The following is a 22,333-nucleotide window of genomic DNA, read 5'->3' as shown; positions in this document are numbered from 1 at the left end:
AGTCCTAGTCCAAAATGTTGTTCTTTTACTGTATTTATTATTATTTTTTTAACCTACATTCCAGATAGGTTAACCCAAATATTATTTTTTCTTAATATCAATGCAAACATGCATGCATATTCATGGATAATTACCATATTACTTCAGTCTATGATCTTGCATAGTTTTTATGCTTTTGTAATACATTTTATTAAAATTCTTTCTAATTCTGATTTTTCAATTACAGATGCTCAAGATAGGTTTTTCCAGAACTAGATAAGAACTACTTACAAGATCAGTACCTAGCTCCTGGAGTCACTTCAAAGGAAAGCATAATTACCAAAGAATTCATAGTATGGGGTTTGAATAAGATCAGAAGTCAAGAAACCGAATCAGATACCAAAGGCTATAAGGTAACTAGTGGGTAAATTAGGTTAGTGGTATTAGATAACAGAGCAATCAAAGAATGAGATGTTTGAACCATAAGGGAACAAAGATAAAGAGTGATGTATATATCAGTAAAATAGATTTTTATTAAAATATCAATAAAATAAGTTTTTTAGAACAAATACCTATTGTCCACTGCAACTCTCAGTTGAGCATGGAAGATAGGTTTAGACACACAACTTAGAGATTTGGAGAAAGATCTTTAAAGACCTAAACTAAGAGATATAAATATTTCCAGACAGAGAGCTTTTTGAAGTCATCCTTGCACACCTCCAATCATATGGTTATTGTATATATAAAAAACAAAATAATGTTCCACATAGATAATCAAGGTATAATTTCCAAGCTGCTTCACTGTGTTTACTATACATAATTCAGACCTAACATCTTTGAACCCCAGACAGAAATTTAAAGTTAGTCTACATTACTCAGGATGCAAAATTATTATTAATTTCCTAGCAATCACATCTAAGGACAATTATCAAAAATTTCCTAAAAGAGTTACATTTTAGCATTCCATATTAAAACTCACTGGTCTGACTCTGGAATTAAGTGTGGGCTTGTTTATCTAAATATATTATTTCTTATGGCCTTTTGTAGCAACATGGATGGAACTGGAGAGTGTGATGCTAAGTGAAATAAGCCATACAGAGAAAGACAGATACCATATGGTTTCACTCTTATGTGGATCCTGAGAAACATAACAGAAACCCATGGGGGAGGGGAAGGAAAAAAAAAAAAAAAAAAAAAAAAAGAGGTTAGAGTGGGAGAGAGCCAAAGCATTAGAGACTGTTAAAAGCTGAGAACAAACTGAGGGTTGATGGGGGGTGGGAGGGAGGGCAGGGTGGGTGATGGGTATTGAGGAGGGAACCTTTTGGGATGAGCACTGGGTGTTGTATGGAAACCAATTTGACAGTAAATTTCATATATTAAAAAATTAAAAAAAAATAATAAATAAATAAATATATTATTTCTAAAGGCATAATGGCATTAGTTATCCTCAAAATAATATAGGAACTGAGTATCACAGATGAGTTATTGTATTTATTTTGCTGTTAATTAGTGCTACAGGGATTCAAAAATGATATTTTGATATAATTAACAACTAAAAACAATTACTTCTATGTAAAAAATAGCATATCATTACTACATCACTACTTTTTGGTGGATATCTCAACTAAAAAGCTGAAAGGCAATAGTAAAATATTAAGTGAATGTGAAATTATATAGTGAAATAAATATTGATTCAAATGTTTCACTTCAGTAGAAGAAGACAAATTGGGGTAAAATATCATTAGTTTATTTTGTTTATGTAGTTTTTCTAGATTTCTGAAAAACATAAATATCACACATTGAACTCTAACACAGGTGAAAATAAAATACATTTTCCACTTTGGGAAAACACTTTTTTTTATTTAAAGGAAATTAAATTATCAGTATGAGTTAATTAGTAGAAGTAATTACATAAATAGGAGTAGCCAGAAAAACAAAACAAAACAAAACAAAAACTAATTCTCAACTCTGGCTTATTTTCTCTCACAGATGTTGAAATAACCAGTATCCAATTCTTAAATCACCCAGTCATGTCAATTATTTATTTCTTTGATGGATGCTCTTTACTTGGTCTCACCTATTCTGAGTACAATGAAACAAATAGGACTATATTCACACATTTGATATATGCATAAGGATTAAGCTCCAATTTCAATAATATCAAATGATCATAGCATTACTTAGTTTTCAATAAAATATAAGCACAAATTCTTACAGTCACTTAAAACTGAGTTTTAAGTCATTACTCTAACATTTGGATAGCATCACCTCAAGATAGGTTACACAAACACATTCAAAAGTGCTCATAATTCGTACTTAAGTAGAATAGAATCTAATGCTCAGAAAATATTTATGTTTCTGCTTAAAGCCATAAAAAATTAATGAGAGGATCTAAGATGGATCTGAAATTCAAGGTGCCATGATATCAATCACTCTTTATTGTTTGAAAGTTAAAGTCCCTCTGGGGGGCCAAATAATAAAGGAGAAAAGGGAAGACCAAGAGAAAAATAGGAGGGTTGCAAACCTTGTCAATGGTGCATATGTTCCCAGTTACCAAGTCTGTAGCTCCCATTTCAGTCTTCAGTGCTTAAGGTCAGTGTATGACATGTCTCTCCATCAAATACTGTCAGTTTTCCTAAAAGTTTTCAGAATGAGCTGGAGAGTCATCAAATGCTTTTCCTAATGTACAAGTTATTTAAAAGCTTATGATTTTGGAGTGAGTATACTAAATGGTTCTCAAGTGGGACTCCTACCCGAAAGATTCTTTCTTTCTTTTTTTAATGTTTATTTATTCATTTGGAAGAAAGACAGAGAGAGAGAGAGAGAGAGAGAGAGAGAGAGAGAGATGTCAGCTTAGAGTCCCACGCAGGGTCTGATCTCACAAACAATGAGATGACCTGAGATGAAATCAAGAGTCAGGGGCTCAACCAACTGAGCCACCCATGTGCCCCCCCAAATATTTCTTAAAACAATTATTTAGCCTTTAAAAGCAAAAGATGCTTCTGAAATAATTTACACTTGTTATATTAACTGACTAACAAAACATTTTTAAGTGGATAAAATCTCCACTTGTTAAAAAAAATTAAACTTTCTTTCTAGTGAGATATTCTACAGATAACTTCCATTTTCATTCCTCAAGTGCCTTGATAATGTCTTTAGAGATGCTAGCTAACATGCTTCTTATTTATTCCCAATGGCAATTTTCACTATCCCCCAAAGAATTATATAGCTTAAAATTTTTAAGTTATTTCAACATTTTTAATTAACAATTGATACCTATGAAAGTATAAAAATGTTTTAACCTTAATTACGTAATTCAGGCAAAAATATAAGAAACAATTATTCTTGATAAAGTATAGAAAATATTCTTGATAAAATGAGGATTCTAGCTACCATGATATGTAAAAAATATTGGTAGATCCAGAAATGCAGCTAAGCAATTATATTTGAATTATTTTTCTTTCATTAAAATATAATGCTTCAAGGAGTAGAAAGTAGTCAGAAACTTTTAAAGAACAATAGTCATGCCTCATCGTGTCTTTGTCCCCAGTGAATATATGGACACACTCAACACACACACGTATATAAACATATACAGGTACATATATATGCGCACACTTATCTTTCTCCTCCTTTAACCTTATTGTATTATACATCATTAAGTCTAGTTTTATGCTTGTGAATAACACAATTCATTCCGCTAATGTTTAGTGAATGCTTATTCTATGATAGGCATAATTCTAGACAATGAGGAACAGAACAGACAACTTATGATTAGAAATGCAATTCTCCAACATAGTCAATGTTCAATAATATTGAAATAATGAGGGCCCCTGAGTGGTTCAGTCAGTTAAGCATCCAACTCTTGATTTTGGTCCAGGTCATGATTTCAGGGCTTGTGCAATCCAGACCCAAATAGGGCTCTATGCTGACAATGTGAAGTCTATTTGGGATTCTCTGTCTGTCTGTCTGTCTGTCTCTCTCTCTCTCTCTCTGCCCCTACCCTACTCATGCTTTCTCTCTCAAAAATAAATAAATAAAAACTTAAAAGTAGAAATAATAATTTTCCATGTATTTTATTGTGGCTTTTTTGGTTGAAAGTAATAGCACCTAACTTATAACAGTTTTTTAAAAGGAGAAGGATTAAGACACACAATTGAAAAGTTCAAAGATTGATTTGAATTAAGACCCAGCTGTATACAAGATTTTGACTGTTATTTTTTGGGTTTTTTTTCACCTCCAGAATGAATGCTTTCCTCTTTATGTAAGTTCCTTCCACGGAAGGCTTTTTCTACACGGCAGGAAAGATCGTAGTTGATAGCCCCAAGCCTATATTTCTATTGCTTTGTGAGTCAAAGAATGAGAGATATTTTCTCATTTAACATTATAAATCTTAGGAAAAAATCTTGCTGTAGACCATCCTTCAACCAATCACTTTGGAAAAAATTATCTAATTGACTGTGTCTGCATTACATGTCTGCTGTTGTGGAGGCAGTGGAGGGGAAGAAGGAGATTGAGGGACAGTCCCTTCAAATTGTAGACATAGATTTGCCATGGGAAAAAATGCTCAAAAATTAGACTAAGTGAGGAATGTTTGCTGAGCACAAAATAATAGTCATTCTGTATGGTAATTTTCAGCACAATTGAGATGTGATCATTTGCTTGTTGGTTATTCACTTAAAGTGCATACCTCATTGCCTTTTCATGATCTCCTATGTAAGTGCTATTATAATTATGCATTCCCCAGATTTAGCTATTGACTGGTAGTCTTCAGAAAACCCAATTCAAATTGCTTCTGATATTGCAAATAAAAGTTATATAATTTGATAGTCAAATACGTATTCGTTATCTAAAACTACCATAGAAATAACTGTAAATGTGAAATAATTTCTGGGTATGAAGAATAGAAGCACGTTGAGGAAAGGATGGGGAAATATCTAGTATTTTTAAGACCAATTATTATGTACTGGGTCTCAGTCTGGACAAATATTTTACATTATGTCACCAATTTCTTACAATTCCCTCATGAGAGATACATTGCCACTTTAGTTTTCAAACGGGAAAAGTAGATGTGGACAGGCAGACATCTAACACAGATTAACCTGACTCTCAATTCCACATTTTTTTCTCCATACAAAAGAGTGTGTTTAAGAACAAAAATCTAGGGGTACCTGGGTGCCTCAGTTGGTTGAGGGTCTGACTTTGGCTCAGGTCATGATCTCATGCATGGTTCATGAGTGTGAGCCATGTGTTGGGCTCTGGGCTGGCAGCTCAGAGCCTGGAGCCTGCTTCCGATTCTGTGTCTCCCTCTCTCTCTGCCCCTCCCCCGCCATGCTCTGTCTCCCTCTTTCTCAAAAAATGAATAAACACTAAAAAAAAGAACATAAATCTATTTGAGTGTGCATGTGTATATGTGTGTGAGAGGGAGAGAGAGGGAAAGTAGAGAGAGAGAGAGAGAGGTCTCAGCTTCAGAGTTCCGAGTGTCATCAGTGGGTTTCCTTGACACTAACAGCTCAATTTATTTTTCTGCCTAATCCTGCTTCCCTCACTTCCTTATGAGTGTTATTCCTAAAAGCATTCTTCAATAAACCACTTGTGTGCAAATCTCCATCTCAAACTCTGTTTCCCAGGAAACCTAACTTATGTTAGTTGGTGCTAAGAGTAATCCTAAAATGCAGAATCTAAGAAGCACTTTGAAGCTGAATTACCTGCTGGTTGGTTGACATAAAGAGGAGCCTATTACTGGTAAGTGGAGCACGGAGTAGTGCCTTGCACAAAGTAGCAGTTCAGCTCTTACATCTCTTCCTTGTGGTTTAACTGGTATAATACAGCAGCGAAAGGAAATGTGATGGAAGGTGCAATATTTCAGGCATTCGAGAGATCTGAGGGAAGTAATAATTATGAGAACTATGACATTAAATGTCGTTAATGAGCTATGGATGCACTAAATAAACACAATGGAAGGCTGAGGTTGATTAATCAACATTGTAAGAATAAATATAAAAACTGACAAAGGCTAAATGTGGTAGATATAAATAGATGATCATACATGGAATCTAGAAGACAGCAAAAATTCAGGATCGGCCCTAGGATAGACATTAAGAATAGCAGAGCTCCAGAGACAGTAAAATTCTCAATGCCAGAAAGTCTGCTATGCCAGAATTATGTCTTGAAGGAGCACCCTGATGGTGAAGGAGTGGGACCCAGAAACAAGAGGTGGGGGCAGCTGGGCTTATGCACTCAAAACATTGAATTCTCAGTTTTCCCTGAACACCTGGACCTGTGAAAGCATTGTTCTCTTCCCGGTTAAAAACTTTTGCTTCCTCTGCATTGCTTGGAAATAATGTAGAGGAATCTGTTTTATTAAACAAATGAGCCCTCAAAATCTTCCTCCTCTTCTGGACACAAGATCAAAAACTAACATTAAGTCTAAATGTGATCTAGTCAGGGAAGTCCTGTGTCTTCTAGGAAAAGAAATGAACCACAAATAATCTATAGAACCTAGTCAAAATATACTGGGATGCATAAAGCAAACCACACAAAAATCATTTTGTTTATTTAATAAAAGTCAACTTTTAAATTCATCAAGTTAACTCAACTTTGTTCCTATTTTCTTGGAGGAAGAAGCATTCCAACAGTGTTTTCCCAGAGAGGACTGAATTGGAAAGACCTACTAAAAGAGATAATCATCAAGGAACATATAGGAGAAGATCTTCCTAGTTGCTACACATTTTCTTTTTCCTGTCCCTTGGAAGCCCGATAGTTAATGATTGTTCATCAATCCAAGTTGCTCTTGAACTAGGCTCGAAGTGATGGCTTCCAGGACATATGATTATCAAATGAGCTATTCTCTGGCAATCAGGGTTTTAGTCAGGTAAGCTGTGTAAAAAAATGCATATAACATGGATAAAAACTTTAGTTTTAAAGGCCATAGTTGATAAAAATTGATAATACCTAAAGTACTTATAAATTTTCAGCCTTCCAAGTAGTTTTGGATTTATAGACATAAAAGATAGTCATGTTCATAGTTTTAGAGTTTCTCATATGCCATATTGTTAACTACATGATGACTTTAATGTTGTCTTGGTTGGGGGAAAATATCTGAAAGAGAATAATCATTTAAAAACAATTGCATTCAATTTTTACAGACATGAAAATGAAGACGGGTTCTGTGAGTTCCAGTTAGCACAATATTATACACCTTTCAGATCACCCATAGTAATCATATTTTAATTGTAACACAAAGTGAATAGCTTTTATTCTAAAGGAAAAGCACTAGATGCTAATGAGCATCACGTAAGTATACTTGATGAGCTCACATTTTCTGAACGAAATTAAGTCTTTGGTTAGTTCTTCCAGTAACTTTTCTTTGTTGAAAATTTGGGCAAGTTATAGGAATAGGGAAGAAATAGGAAAATAGCCAAAATTCATGATGAGAAGGATGGAGGAGTTGCAATTCAAACCAATGTCCCTATGTGATGGTCTTCTTCCTATGTAAAATGAATATGGGAAAAGCATTTCTATGAGCAAGTTTTAGAATTAGTGAATTTTCATGGAAGGTAGGAAGATGCTGATCGTTTGGACCCATTTATAAAATAGCACTCAAAAACAGTAAGGAAAAAATGAAAGGTAATATTAATTACCTTTGGTAATAACAACTACCATGGCAGATTGATACTGCCATGACTCATTAGATGTTTCCCAAAGGTGAAAGTCATCATAAATTTCACCTACAAATGTCTATATTTATAGTGAAACCATGATTAAGCATGCTTTTTTTTTCCTTCTTCACAAAAGTTTCTGCTGTCCTAAGCTTGCTTAAGAAAGCCTGGGAAATGCTTAATAGGTTTATGACTCTGAAATTCCTGGCTTGACTGTCCTTGTAGTGAATAATAGAACCAGTTGAATTATCCTCTTTTCTCACTGGATAAATAGAGTATAAGACAATTTTATCAGCATCTCCAGAGACCAGTGACCTTATCATTTTGGACTTTATCACTTTCCTCAGTCTCTCTAAAGATAATTTTGTTTTCCAAATTACCTCACTAAAGTTTCCGGAACTTTTACTACAGTTGGTTTCCAAGTAAAAAGTTTGTAAAAGGAGCTACAGTAGGAGTATCACAGCAGTATAATTCAGTACCTTCGGCCTTCCCCCAGCACCCGCCCCCGAAATCAAAGGCAAACAGAGGACAATAATAAGTACAAAAACAACACCAAGACTATCAACCTTAAAACACTGTTTTCAGTGAAAATACATTGTTTATAAAAATGTAAATTGATACATTTACAGGGGAATTTGGCAACATCCACCAAAATTTTAAATATAAATACCCTTTTGGCACGCCTGAGTGGCTTAGTCAGTTAAGTGTCTGACTTCAGCTCAGGTCATGATCTCATTGCTCACGAGTTTGAGCCCCTGTAAGGGCTCTGTGCTGATAGCTCAGAACCTGGAGCATGCTTTGTATTCCGTGTCTCCCTCTCTCTCTGCTCCTCTCCTACTCATGCTGTCTTTCTCTCAAAAATAAATAAATGTTAAAAAATTATATATACATATATACACATATATATACATATATATATGCACACATATATATACACACACACATATATATATACACACACACATATATATATATATATATATATATATATATATATATATATACCCTTTCAAATGAAATAGCACTTAAGCTAAGAATTTATATTGCTATTACATGTATACATGTAACACAATGTATATATGAAATTAATGTTAAAACATTTATAACAAAAAGTTGGAAGTAATTCAAGTATTCATCAAAAGATGAAAAGTTATGACGACCCCCCAATTTTTATGATGTGCATGAAATCTTTAAGTGACAAAAACAAAAATGAGAACACTGTACTTTCATATAAAAAAAACCTGCTTATATGCAGAACCTCTAGAAGTTCACTCATACAATTAAGGAAATTTCCTTGAGGTTTGGGGGATTGATAGGTAGGAGAAGCCTGGTAAAACTAAAGCAGTGGGTCTCAACCAGGGGCAGTTTTCCCCCAGGGAACATTTCACAGTATCTGAAGACAATTTTGTCATAAAATAGGAAGACGTGTTTCTGGTATCTAGGAGGTGGAGACCAGAGATGCAGCAAATCATCCTAGAATGTAGAGGGTAACCAGCACAAGAAATTATCCAGCCCAAAATGTCAATAATGCCAAACTACAGAATGTTACACTGGAGTCAGTAAATTACTTTATACCTTTGTATACAATTTTATCTTCTTATATTTCAAAAATTAAAACTATGATAACATTCTAGTCTTCAACCCCTGCAATTTCCAATATAATATTATATTAATAATATTCATAGATACAATAATTAAGTGGGGAATTGGCAAGTAATTGTCAGTTTTGCAGAACTTTTTTTGTTAGAACAGTACCCTACCTTATGTGGCACACATGAAATAATTTAAGTCTCATTTTGGACTTACTTGGGGAAACAATAAAAAACAAATATTAGTGCTATAGAAATATCTATCAAAAATTATGAACAAAATGTGTTTTTCAAAATTGGAATTTTAATATTTTAATATGTTCATTACTGTGTATGTTAGATTCGTTTATCTTAGATAAAGTTGGCCTTCACTTTTATTCTCAACTAACATGAGAATCTAGGCTTAAGCAAATTCTACATGGCCCATTAAATAGCAAGGATTTGGTGTTTGACATACATCTTATCTAGCATTCCACTCCTTTAACAACACTTGGTCTGTTCTTGGATGAAAGAAAATAGTAAGAATGTTCATATTCTTCTTCTTTTTTTCCCCATGTTTCAAGTTTTTATTTAAAGCCTAGTTAATTAACATATATAATGCTCATATTCTTTAACAGGCAGCTCAGTGAGTCAGTCTTCTCTTGTGGATGTCAAGGTTGAGTCTATCACTGCCAGATCCTTTCACAGAGTGCAGCAGTTTGAACCAGCTTTTTTTGCTATAGCTATGGGGACATTTTGATGTCAAACCCAAGACATTATTTTATAACCAAACATTGTGCATAATAGATATTCCTCATCAGGAATGAAATGGGAATCAAGCTTGTTATACAAATCATTCAAAAGTATATTGGCCTTAATAGAATTTGGGTAAATATGAAGACTATTATACCTTAATATCCAAATTACCAACATTCTTTGGTCCTAAATCCATAGTAGCCTTCCTTTTTAGCCCTCCTTCACTATCCACCCTAGTTTGTCAAAGTTATGGAAAGGGATACCTTATTCATGTTTACAAATAAACACAAGCCTCCATTTGCTAGGGACCTGACCCAGAACCACCACCATCACTTCCAAAGACCTTGGTTTTTGTACCAATCTAAAAGTCAATAGCAACCAAATGTGAAGTTCTCACCTATATATAATTGAGTTTCAAAGAAGAGAGTGTAGGGAAAATGGAAGAGATATAGTATTTGAATACATAATGTTGGAATTTTTTTGAAAAGATAGAAGTCATAAGTACCCAAATTTATGGAGAACAGAAACATGAAATAAAAAGCAGATTACCCATAGTTGTATTTTAGTGGAATTGCAGGACACAACAAAGATAATCCTAAAATCATCAAAAGAAATATCATTATCAAGTAGCAGTTTTCTGAAGGACATTTATGAAAACCATAAGATAATGCAGAAATATTTTCAAAACCATAAGATAGAATAGTTATCAAACTAAAGCAGCATTCTCTTCCAAATATATACTGAACTAAGTATTCAAAAATTCAAAGGGAAAATGTTCAAAATACTGTAGGAACCTCTCATCAACAGTAAAAGAACTGATCAAGAGTGTACATCAAATTGGGGTTTCTGGGTGGCTCAGTCAGTTAAGTGTCCAACTGTTGATTTTGGCTCAGGTGACTTCAAGTCCTGTGCTGGGCTCTGAGCTGGTAGGGCACAGCCTACTTGAGACTCTTTTCTCTCCCTCTCTTTCTGCCCCTTCCTGCTTGTGCTGTCTCCTTCCCTCTCTCTCTCTCTCTCTCTCTTTCTCTCTCAAAATAAATAAATAAACTTAAAAAAAGAGTATACAAAAAGAAATAAAATGAATCTAGAATGAAGATATGAGACACAAGAAAGATGAGTAGCAAAAACATTAATAAAAATATAGTTAATATAAAAAATTGAACAAACATACATCATTGTTTTTAGTGAAAAATACAAATTGAACTAAACTTTTGAAAAAAAATTATATATAAGATGTGAAGAGGGTAATTAGAGTTCAGTACTTTGAAATCATTTGATTAATCTGAAGGAAAATTGAGCTATTGATTAACACTATGCTTTGTTACTATGTGATCAATAGTATGTGTGACAAATAAAAACCAGAAATAGAAGTAATCACTTCCAATTTAATAGAACAGAGTAAAATGGAATAACTTTTTTAATTACTAAAGAAAACAGTAAAAAGTTGTAATATGGGCAAATCCAGTAAAAAGGACAAAATCCAAATATATTACCAATTACTATAAATATAAATTCACTAAACCATAGGTCAGCTAACTTTTTCTGTCAAGGGACAGATAGTAAATATTTCAGGCTTTGATGGCCATATGGTTTCTGTCATGATGATTCAATTATGTGCTTGTTGCATCAATTGACAAAATATAAATGAGTGGGTGTGGTTCTTTCCAATATAACTCTATTTACAAAAACCAACTACCTGCCTCACTTGACCTGAAGGTCATAGTTGGCTCTATTGTTGGTCATAGTTGGTCATAGTTGCCAAGTTAAAAGAAAAATATTACCTCATTAGCTGGTTTTCTTTAAATTTCAGCTAAATGATCTCTATAATAGAAAAATAAAAAAAAAAAACATAAGGCAAAGAAAATTTGAAAATAAAAGAATAGAAAAAGGTCTGCCAAGCAAATGTTTTTAAAATGAAAAAGTTGCTATATTAATGTCAAACAAAGGAGACTTTAAGGCAAAAAAAGAAAAGAATACAGAATAGGACAAAAAGCTAGGCTAGAATGATATATAATTAAAATATGGATACAGCTAATAGCATAGTCTCAAATATATGTATGTCCATGCGTACATAAATAATAAAAATTGACCATCATAATGGAAGATTTTAATATATTTTTCTCAGTAACGGATAGATGAGGTAGATATAAACTTAATAAGGATATGGAAAATTTGAGCAACACAACATTAATCTAAAGGACATGTGTGGTATCCTGCAGCCAACAATCAGAAAATTGATATCTTCACAAAAACATGTGGAATATATTTGAAAACTGTCACATGCAATGCCATAAAACAACTTCAGCAAATTGCAAAGCTTAGCATCTTAAAGATAAATTAAATATAGCGCAATAGATATGATAATGATAAATTGGAAAACCATAAACAATTAAAAATAAAACACACTTATTTATAATGCAAAGAAGTATTTAAAATTTAATTCAGAAAATAATTTAACAATGAAATAAAATATACCAAAAATATATACCAAGTATACCAAACATATACCAAATTTGTGGAGTATGAGTGAGCTGTAAATAAGGAGGGAAATTTATAACAATAAACACCTATGTTAGAAATAAAGACTGAAATTAACAAAATAATTCAGTTTTAAAAGTTAGAAGAAAGAGAACAAACTCAAGAAAATTAAAAGAGGAAAATAAATATAACAGCTGAAATAACTATTATAAACAAAATAACAGTACAGGTTAGAGGTTTAACAAAGCCAGAAGTTGGTTCTCTGCAAAAACTGTTTGGTTCTACCCTGAAAGCAGTCCCTAAGGTAATTCTTCTACATTTTATGAGGGAATATGATCCCTGGGTACAAGAGTGAGGAGCCAGGGGACTGAAGCATCCAAAGAGGAGATTGTCCTATTCAAATGGCCACAGAGCAGAGTAATTCATTGATTCCATAGACCATTTTTGAGAAGACTTATAAAGTGCATCTCAGAGTAGCACTTCCTGAAAGCGAAGGCACACAAGGAGAGGTAGACTTTCACTGGTTCCTATAGCCCTTGGCTATCAGCTTCGCACTTTCATCTTCCTTTCTCAGCTACGTATTCATAAGTGCCATTTGTTGCCCTACCAACTCCCACAGCTCAGCACAAAAGACAACCTAGAACAAGAGGCAGGAAGTGCCAACACCAAGGCACTGTAAGGTCAGAGTTGGTCAACTTCCATGGAGAGCTGGTCACTGTAGCAGCTGAAAAAAAATGGCCCAAGACTCCAGAGACCATTTCAGGCCAAGAGTGTCTGAAGTGGTGCATAACAATTATCTGACATAATAATAAAAAGATCTTAACTCTAACAAAGTTTTATTCAATGAAGGTGAGATAAAAGCAAAAGCAAAAATATCAAAGAGCATTATGCCAATACATTTGAAAAATGAGCCAAATGCATAATATAAATGTTTTTAGGTTTTAAAAAAATTATTTTTTTAAAGCTTACATGTGCTTAAAAGGAAACTGAAAAATACAAGAAGCAGAGAACAAAGTCGTTCATAATCACAAGCAGTTAGACTTCTAGGTCCCATGTGTGTATCTACACAACTAAGCATTTCAAAGTAATTAAAATCATACAGTTATGTGTCATAAAATGCATATTTCTTAAAAATATACAATTTATTACTCAAAAGGAATTAGAAATGCTGAATAAAGTTATACCCATGAAAATGAATTACATCCACAGTTTAGAATCTGTCCCCCAAAATCAGCTTTAACAAATAAAATATTCTAAACCAAATCCATCTATGTATCTCTGTGTGTATATATACACTAGGCATGGAGACTGCTTGGGATTCTCTCTCTCCCTCTCACTCTGCCCCTCCCTCACGCACATGTGCACTCTCTCTCTCTCTCTCTCAAAAAATAAATAAATAAAAATAAAATTTTAAAAAAGGAATATAAATTAAAAATAATCAATTAATGTTAACATTATTCAACATTAGTTAATCAGTCAATATCAATGTCGAGTCACCAAGAATGTAAAATCATTTCCTCTTTATCATGCATTGTCTCTAGTTCAGACCTTACCCCTAACAGACATAGGATCATAGAAGAGTTTAAAACCTGAATGTGTCACTTGAATCTATAATTCCCAAGTGGAAATCATTTCTCCTGTTTTGAATTTGCTCTTATGAGGAAGATTTACATAGTGGGATTTTTCAAAATTATTTCCATGGTAACCAGCTATAATGATGCTCATCTAGAAATATTATGCCATATGCTTGTGTAGAAATTATACATTTAATAATACATACATAGAGAATATACAAATATAAAGACTAATAATAAAAATATTCTTAATTTGTTTAGACACCAATTTGCCTTAGAAAAACAAATAAACTTAAGTGAAAATATCTGCAAACTTTCTTTACTAGGAAAGTTCTAGAAAAATCTTTATCATAACCTCTCCTCCTCCAATAAAAAAAGGACTCTTTAAAGAGCCATAGTTGAGAGACAAAGAAATAAAAATTAAAGTATATCTGAAGGCTTGACAATACCTCTCTGTAGCAAAGAATTTGATCTCTTGGCACCGGGAGTTTCAGTAACAAACAATTAAAATACTCATTGTAATGTACAATCGGTTTATTAAAAATCTACTTCAGGGATTTATTGTACCCCTCAGGATTTGCAGTGAACTTTCCACTCTTCATTGTTATTCAGACTATCAGGCTTTGGGGGACAATCAGTTCATTAGCTGGGTTTAGGAAATGACCCTCTTGTCACCTTCTTTGTTTGGTTTTGCAAAGGTCACTATGCAAATGTGCATGCTTTACACCAAGATAAGCTCAGAGAAAGGGCTGGAATCTGACATGTCTTGTGGCTCTGTGACAAGTTCTGACCCTTCTTTCCTCCAAAAAGCCCTGCACTTACAAAGGTACTTACTTTGAGGGCACAAAAATGTAAATAGAACAAGTCAGATTGCACCTAAGAAATAACCATAGGTAGAAATCCGAGGCCTTTTTTTCCATGTTAATAACAAGATATAAATCACAATTTAATACAAGAAAATACATTTAAAATATCACTATTTGCACAGTTTTTTTCGTAAATATTCAAAACATGACCCATTTATCTTAGCCCACAGGACAAATTTAACTGAGGTAATCTCTCTTATAGGAAACCATAAGCTATTATATGGCTTCTCAGCTGATGAGAGCAGATGAACAGATGAAAACAGTAAATGAAAATAGAAACCGTGTGCTCTTTCTGAACTAGTGATATCACTGTTTTGATCTACAATGGCAAAGTAAAATAAAGTTATTGAAGTTATTTCGAAAATTCAGGCCCGTAAGCCTCAAATCACTACTTCCATCCAAAATTACCTTTAGAGAGTAAAAATGTACACTTCTGTCTACATTTTCAGTATAATTCCACAATGTGGCTTTTAATTTATAAAGTATAAAGTATATCAGAATAATTGGCTTGATGGTTAACACCAGCAACAACAAAATAATAACACATTTACATCAGAATCGATCAAATGGGTTTAGAAATAGCTGAAACATGAGGAAACAAAGTGGATTCAATTAAAGCATGACATGAATGATTAGAACAATTTTGTAAGAAGGGATTGACTATCTCCATGTTTTTTGTTCTAACTTGTAAAACATTTGGAAGATGAGATCGAGAAAGGAATAGGGAGAGTTTGAGACATTTTTCAACTATTGAGAAAACTTTCAGATATTCAAAATAGAATAAAGAATATTACTACAAAAGCCACATACCAACCCTCAGTCCAACTTGAGAAAAACTTTATAATAATTCAAACCCCTTCTCCCTAATCACATCTTCTTCCTTACTGTCTTTTCTCCTAAATCAATCACTACACTGCATTTTGCATATATTATTAAATTATTGGATTATTATAGATCGTCTTACTCTGTTTAATTATATTAACCATGAATGTATTAAACTAATAATTACAATGATAAACACATATATATTCTTTTTTCTAAATAAAATATTTCTCTAACAAATTGACTGGATCATTTATGTGTTTAAATTCAGAGTATTATATAAATAAACCTATTATTAAATAAAGGATAAATTTCAACCTGTAAAGTCTATATAAATTTGTTGATTGTTGTAATATGAAACTTCCATGTGGGTAATTTTCAGCAGAGTGGTGGTGATTGATTGAGAGATGCCAACAGATACAAGCAAATGGCACAAGTACTTTTTTTTTTTAATTAAGATATAATTGACATAAAATATCCTCTTAGTTTCAGATGTACATCATAGTGACTTGATATTTTTATATATTATGAAATGATCCCCATGATAAGTCTACTAACCATCTGTCATCATATAAAGTTATTATAATATTACTGACTGTATTCCCATGTACATTACACCGTCATGACTTATTTATTTTATAACTGGAAGTTTGTATCTCTTAATTCCATTCCCCTGTTTTGCCCACCCTCTACCACCCACACCCCAACCAACAATTTGTTTCCTATACCTGAGTCTTCTGTTTTGTTTTGTTCATTTTGTAGTAGACAAGAATTTACCTTTTTGAAAACTGACTATAAAGAAAAAGTCATATTCCCTCTCTTAGAAAGACAAGCATCCTTGGCTTTTAAGTCCCAACAGAGCACTCATGACATGTCTGGACCTGGAAAAGTCCCCTTCAGACCTTCTGTCTGCTCTTTTTTTCTAATATTCTCCTGACCCCTCCTGACCAATTTCAAGACTCCCTTTGCCTTTTATTCCAGGGACAAGGAACTAGTAATAACTCCAGCATATTCCACAATAGTTTGAACAGAATGAGTGAATGTAGGGTCAATTTCTCAGGGTCAGTTACTAAAAGCACATCCTTCTATTGTTCCCCTGCCTGATATATATTTCTGTTAGGCAGAATATAATGTTATATGCATTTTAATAATTGCATGTCCTGATAGCTAGAGTCTATATAGGGAAAAGAAGACTGTCTTACAAGGTGAATAATACAAAATATATTAAGCCCTTTAATAGACTTTATTATGAATTGACAACTTTAAATGGCATATTGCAATGTTTATTTAAATAAAAAATTGCAGGGGTGCTTGAGTGTCTCAGTCGGTTAAGCATCTGACTTCAGCTCAGGTCATGATCTCACAGTTTGTGAGTTCGAGCCCCACGTTGGGCTCTGTGCTGATAGCTCAGAGCCTGGAGCCTGCTTCAGATTCTGTGTCTCCCTCTCTCTCTCTCTCTGTCTGTCCCCCGCTGGTGCTCTCTCTCTGTCTCTCAAAAATAAATAAATGTTAAAAAAATAAATAAATAATTGCATACATTTTGCTCTTCCATTTTTTAAAAAAAAAATTTAATGTTTTATTTATTTTTGAGACTGAGAGAGACAGAACACAAGCAGGGGAGGGGCAGAGAGAGAGGGAGACACAGAATCCAAAGCAGGCTCCAGGCTCCGAGCTGTCAGCACAGAGCCCTATGCAGGGCTCGAACTCATGGACCGTGAGATCATGACCCGAGCCGAATTTGGACGCCTAACCGACTGAGCCACCCAGGCGCCCCTGCTCTTCCATTTTTAAAAACATTGTGTTTTGAGCAAATGTAGAGTATTTTGCTTTCTGATTGGACAGATAAGATAGTTTTTCTTTCTTTTGAAGAAAATAAATCCAAATCTGCCAAGCTAAAATGAACCCCAATGACTTGTGCAAAGAATTACATGTTTATCTCATAAAGCATTCACTATCTAAAGATAATTAAGAATTGATTTCATTGAGGAAAATGCAGAACTTTCTAATTTTCTGCTCTTAATCACACATCAACACAATCACTTCACTGTTGAATAAAAGAGTATGAGGGTAAAAGAGCACATGAGAAGATTGGATGGCAGGAGAAATTGAACATTTAGATGTGCCAGAGTAGTTTAGGTTATACTGCTTAACAAACAGCCCACAAATCTCCGTGTCTTAAAACACAAAAACCTTACTTCCTGGGGAGGGTGCTTCAGGTCTTGGCGCACTTACTTAGGATAACTGACCTGCGTGTGATCTTTCAGCTCTGTGCCTCCATATGGAGCTGTGATTTCGCTAACCACTGCAGCTGGGCAGGAGAGAGATAGAGAGTCATGTACCAGCTTATCAATGCATCCACTAAGAAGTAATACTTCTTAGTTTTGTCCACATACCTTTAGCTAAAGGAAGTCACATGACCATTTCTAAATTTGAGGGGATAAGTGTGATCCTAATTCATGCCTGGAAGGAGGTAAACTGAAAATAACAGGGAGCAGTACTAGTGTCTATAATACCAGACTTCAGCACTCTAGCTATCAATACAGTCTTTGGTAGAACTAAATAAAGCTCAATGAAAAGAAAGAAAGAAATTGCAGCAAGTATCAGGTAGCAATTCATGTTCCATTTTGAAGATCAAATTCAAGTGTCACCTATTGGCGATGTTTTCTTGACCCACCTAGGAAGATTTAGTTCCCTATCTTTACAGTATATTATTAAAATAACATTTACTGTATTATGTAATCTATTGCTTTCCTCCATATGACTATGTGAGAGAGGAAATGACTTATGAACTGTAGTGCATAAGGCAATACTTGACATATGGAAGCTGATAAAAAACAAGGAACAGGAGATGAGTTGGATGAAGAGAGGGCAAGGTTAGGAAGGAACAAAGGAAGAATGTGCTTAAGACAGTCCTACTTTGCAATGATAACATTCTCACAGATGTGCTACTATGTCTTTGGATTTCCTCCACATAGTAATTGTCAAAGCAGTCCAAAGTAATGCTAGAGTATATGACAGAGGCTGATGATTGGGTACCAATATCCATTCTGCTCTTCTCTCTTCAGTAATAGAAATTTTAATTTTAGAAAGGCTTATGCTAAAGACTTTATTTCCTAGTCTGTCTTTAAAGTAGGTGTGGTGAAATGGTTAAGCTCTTATGAATGAGGGAGGAGAGAAAGGTATATGAGCAATTTCCTGGTCATAGTTTTAAAATGAAACTTTGTGCCCCTCCTTCCCCCACTGTTCCTTTCTTCCTCCTGCTAATATTGCTAGAGGACCCATTTAAACTTCAAGGTGAATTTGCAGGTTAAAGATGGTAAAACAAGAAAGAACCTAGATCCCCAAAATTGCAGCTACAAAACAGGCCACACACTGCTTAAGTCTGGACAATTACTGAGAAAGAAATTAATTTCTATCATACATAGTAGTTATTTGCTCTTAACTTAGCAGTCAACTAATTCTGCATCCTTCCCAATACAGAGTTTAATATGTGTTTAAAACATGCATACACCAATGCACATTTTTTCTTCTAGTGCTAAGGTATCAACATTGCAGTAGAATGCAGTCATAGGCAAGTTGAGATATAACTACTGTAATTATAGATAAATGCTTCAGAAAGAACAATAGAACAAAGAAATCATTTTTTGTCTCATCTTAATATCACAAAAACTATAGAAAGATTTAACTAAATCAGAGCCCCTGAGATAAGCAATCTAAAACCTTTGTGGAACATGCTTAAAATCCGAGTTATCTGATTAAAAGTATTCATAATTAATCCTAAATAAAAATTAATAAGATGTCGCGGTTTTGTTTTTGTCAACCTCTCCTGTATGAAATTGAATTGGTGCTATGGGAACATTTCATTCACTGACTTGGCCACACAGACCATTAAGATTCATCATATTGTTGGCAATTTTGCCCTTTTAGTAGCAGCTGTATGATTTCATTGAGGGCATTGCCACATTAATAGTCTCACATGTGTGAAAATTTGCATGAAATAAGCAGTCATCAGCAATTATGATTTGCCAGGAAAAGATTCTTTAAACTCTTCTCAAAGCCAATGACAGATGTATGTTCTCTGATTTTAGGATCTAATTTACTGTAGTGCTGGGCAGCAGTGTAAGGAAAACATATTGCATATCTTGCAAATCAGTTCGCCTAGACATCCGAAAGGCAAGGCTAACCGAGAGAACAAATGCAACAAATAAATCGGATGTTCTTATTCAACAAGTGTGAAAATGCTAAACTTCTGCTCCCAAGGGTGAAAGAAGACCAATATATATATAAACATATATAAAAAGAGAGAGAAAGAGCACCTAAATGTTTAGTTCTTTAGAATAGAATAATAATAATAGAATGACCCAGAGGGCAACCTATAAAACTTAAATCTAAAGTCTACCTGCCTTGTAACAACACCTACAAAATATTCCATATTTATCATAGCCAACATGTCCAAGCTGTATTCATTTTCAGATAAACATGAGCTCAGGGAAAGAAATGGCTTTGAAAGGCTAAGACCTAAATCTGTTATTTTTCTTCAGCGGGATTGAGAATGCCTTTGGGTACTGCTGGTAGTGTTTGTTTGCTTTCATGGTTAAGAAAGTCCAAGTAATCCTTTCTGATTATATGTCAGAAGTGAAAGTACCATAATCAGATAGTACAGTTAAGAAGTTTTTTTTTTTTTTCTATAGGAGGAGAGGGTTAAAAAATATATTCACAAGTTTTTGAGCAGAACATTAGTAAGCTAGTTAGTACAACATGGTGTTGGTGTTGATTCTGCATAAGTTTTGCACTGGCAAAATCTTAATTTTCCAATTCTCCCATTATATTATCTGCAAAGTGAAGGTAATACAAAGAGTTATGAATATTCCCCTAATACCACTTTTTAAGTTTTTTTTTAATGTAAAGATTTTTGAAAAAATGAGAAAAAAGAAATAACTTTCTGGTGTCTGTTGTAACTTATTGCCATGGATTTTACTTGGAAGTAATCTGCATAACAAATTTCAATTAGGGGATATTTTAAACAAACCCTGTTCAATGACCAATGTATTTTGACCCCAGTGTTTCACTATCATGTGTAACTGAAAGCCGCTTTGGTAAAATTTATTCTGACACAACAGCCAGTATTTACCTTAGCAGTGGGAAAAAGAGGTTAAAATTTGTAAGTAAAGAAGATAGCTTCTTTCTTTTATCTATTTATGCTAAACCAATGAATGAGCACATCATAGTGCTAAAGAAGGACAGAACAAGATTCTATCTAGCAGGTTCTCAGTCTGGTCTATATAGACAAAGCCACTGAATTTAGTCCTATGCAGCTCTGGTAGAGGTTGCAATGATCCACAGATATTCAGTGTGCTAGTGAAAATAACCACCCTCCAAAGATTTCCACATCTTATCCTTGGAATCTGTGAATATGTTACCTTACATGGCAACAGGGACTTTGTGAATGCAGAGAAGGATCTTGAGATGGGGAGATTATCCTGGATTACCTGAGTGGGACCAATCCAATCACAGGCTCCTTATAAAAGTGAGGTAAGAGAATCAAAATCAGAAAGAGGAGATATGATAATGACAGTCAGAAAAGAGACTATAAATTAAGGTGTGTAGGTTGCATCTAGAAACTGGAAAAGTCAAAGATTGTCCCCTACAACCTCCAAAAGGAACACAGCTGCAAGGACACCTTGATTTTAGCCTATAAGATCCATTTAAGACTTCTAATATCTAAAATGTAAAATAAATGTGTGTTATTTCCCCTATTGAGTGTGTGGTAGTTTGTTATAGCAGCAATAGGAAACTAATATAGTCTATAAGAGAAAAGAAGGATGATCTCATTTGCTTTTTTCTTAAGAAGGAAACATGTTTTTATCAGGACCAAAAGTCATATAAAACTTTCATGGTTTGTAGACAAGGCCTGGCTCTTTCCTACTGCCCTCGTATAGGCTCTTAGTCCTGTATAGCTGACTTACAGGAGTCCCAGAGTGTGCCCGATGCATGCCCAGCTTTCTCCAAACAAGCCTCTACTGTTGCATTCAGAGATGCAAGCCTGATCCTACTACTCCTGTCTTTACAATCTTTTGATATCGTCCCCAGAGCACTCAGGATGGAATGCACATAGCTGAATACATAAGATTACTCCTGAAAATCCTCTCTGGCTTTGTCTCCGCTCTTCCTCTCCAGCTGTCAACAGACATTTGCACACACACACAAACCTCTCTCGCTCTTGCTTGTGTGTGCGTGCGTGTGTGTGTGTGTAAATTCTGATATAGAATATAGAAATAATTACTTAAACTTATCTCCCTTTTTGGATTTATATTGTTTTGTAGCTTACTTCTAATTCTTCAAAATTAAGGTGTCATTTTCTCAGTGAAACATTGATGCCTCATTATGACCATTGTAATGTAAATCCCCATTTTTCTCTTTCCACAGAACCCCTTACTTACATCATTATTATAAGGCATATCAATCCTGGCTGCAACAATGCATAAAGTGATTCTGGCTAGACAATTCTTTGAGAGCCATGATTGCGTCTTTCTCAATTATTAATTTTGTATTGGGCATCTCCCACAGTGTTAATAATCTATATGATCAACAAATATTGTACAAATGAATGTATGCAGTTGTAATCATGG

At 34.1% G+C, this 22,333-nt stretch overlaps 1 long non-coding RNA gene across 1 annotated transcript; it reads left to right on the top strand.

Annotated features, from left to right (window-relative positions):
* Nucleotides 1-234: 234 nt before the first annotated feature.
* LOC122228573 lies at nt 235-7,190 on the top strand. Its single transcript, XR_006206665.1, has 4 exons — nt 235-392; nt 5,610-5,724; nt 6,600-6,853; nt 7,128-7,190. It is a non-coding gene; the product is annotated as an uncharacterized LOC122228573 (long non-coding RNA).
* Nucleotides 7,191-22,333: the final 15,143 nt, after the last annotated feature.

This window comes from Panthera leo, chromosome C1 (genome assembly GCF_018350215.1).
Source record: "Panthera leo isolate Ple1 chromosome C1, P.leo_Ple1_pat1.1, whole genome shotgun sequence".
Lineage (NCBI taxonomy): Eukaryota > Metazoa > Chordata > Mammalia > Carnivora > Felidae > Panthera > Panthera leo.
This window is presented reverse-complemented; position numbering and strand designations above follow the sequence as displayed.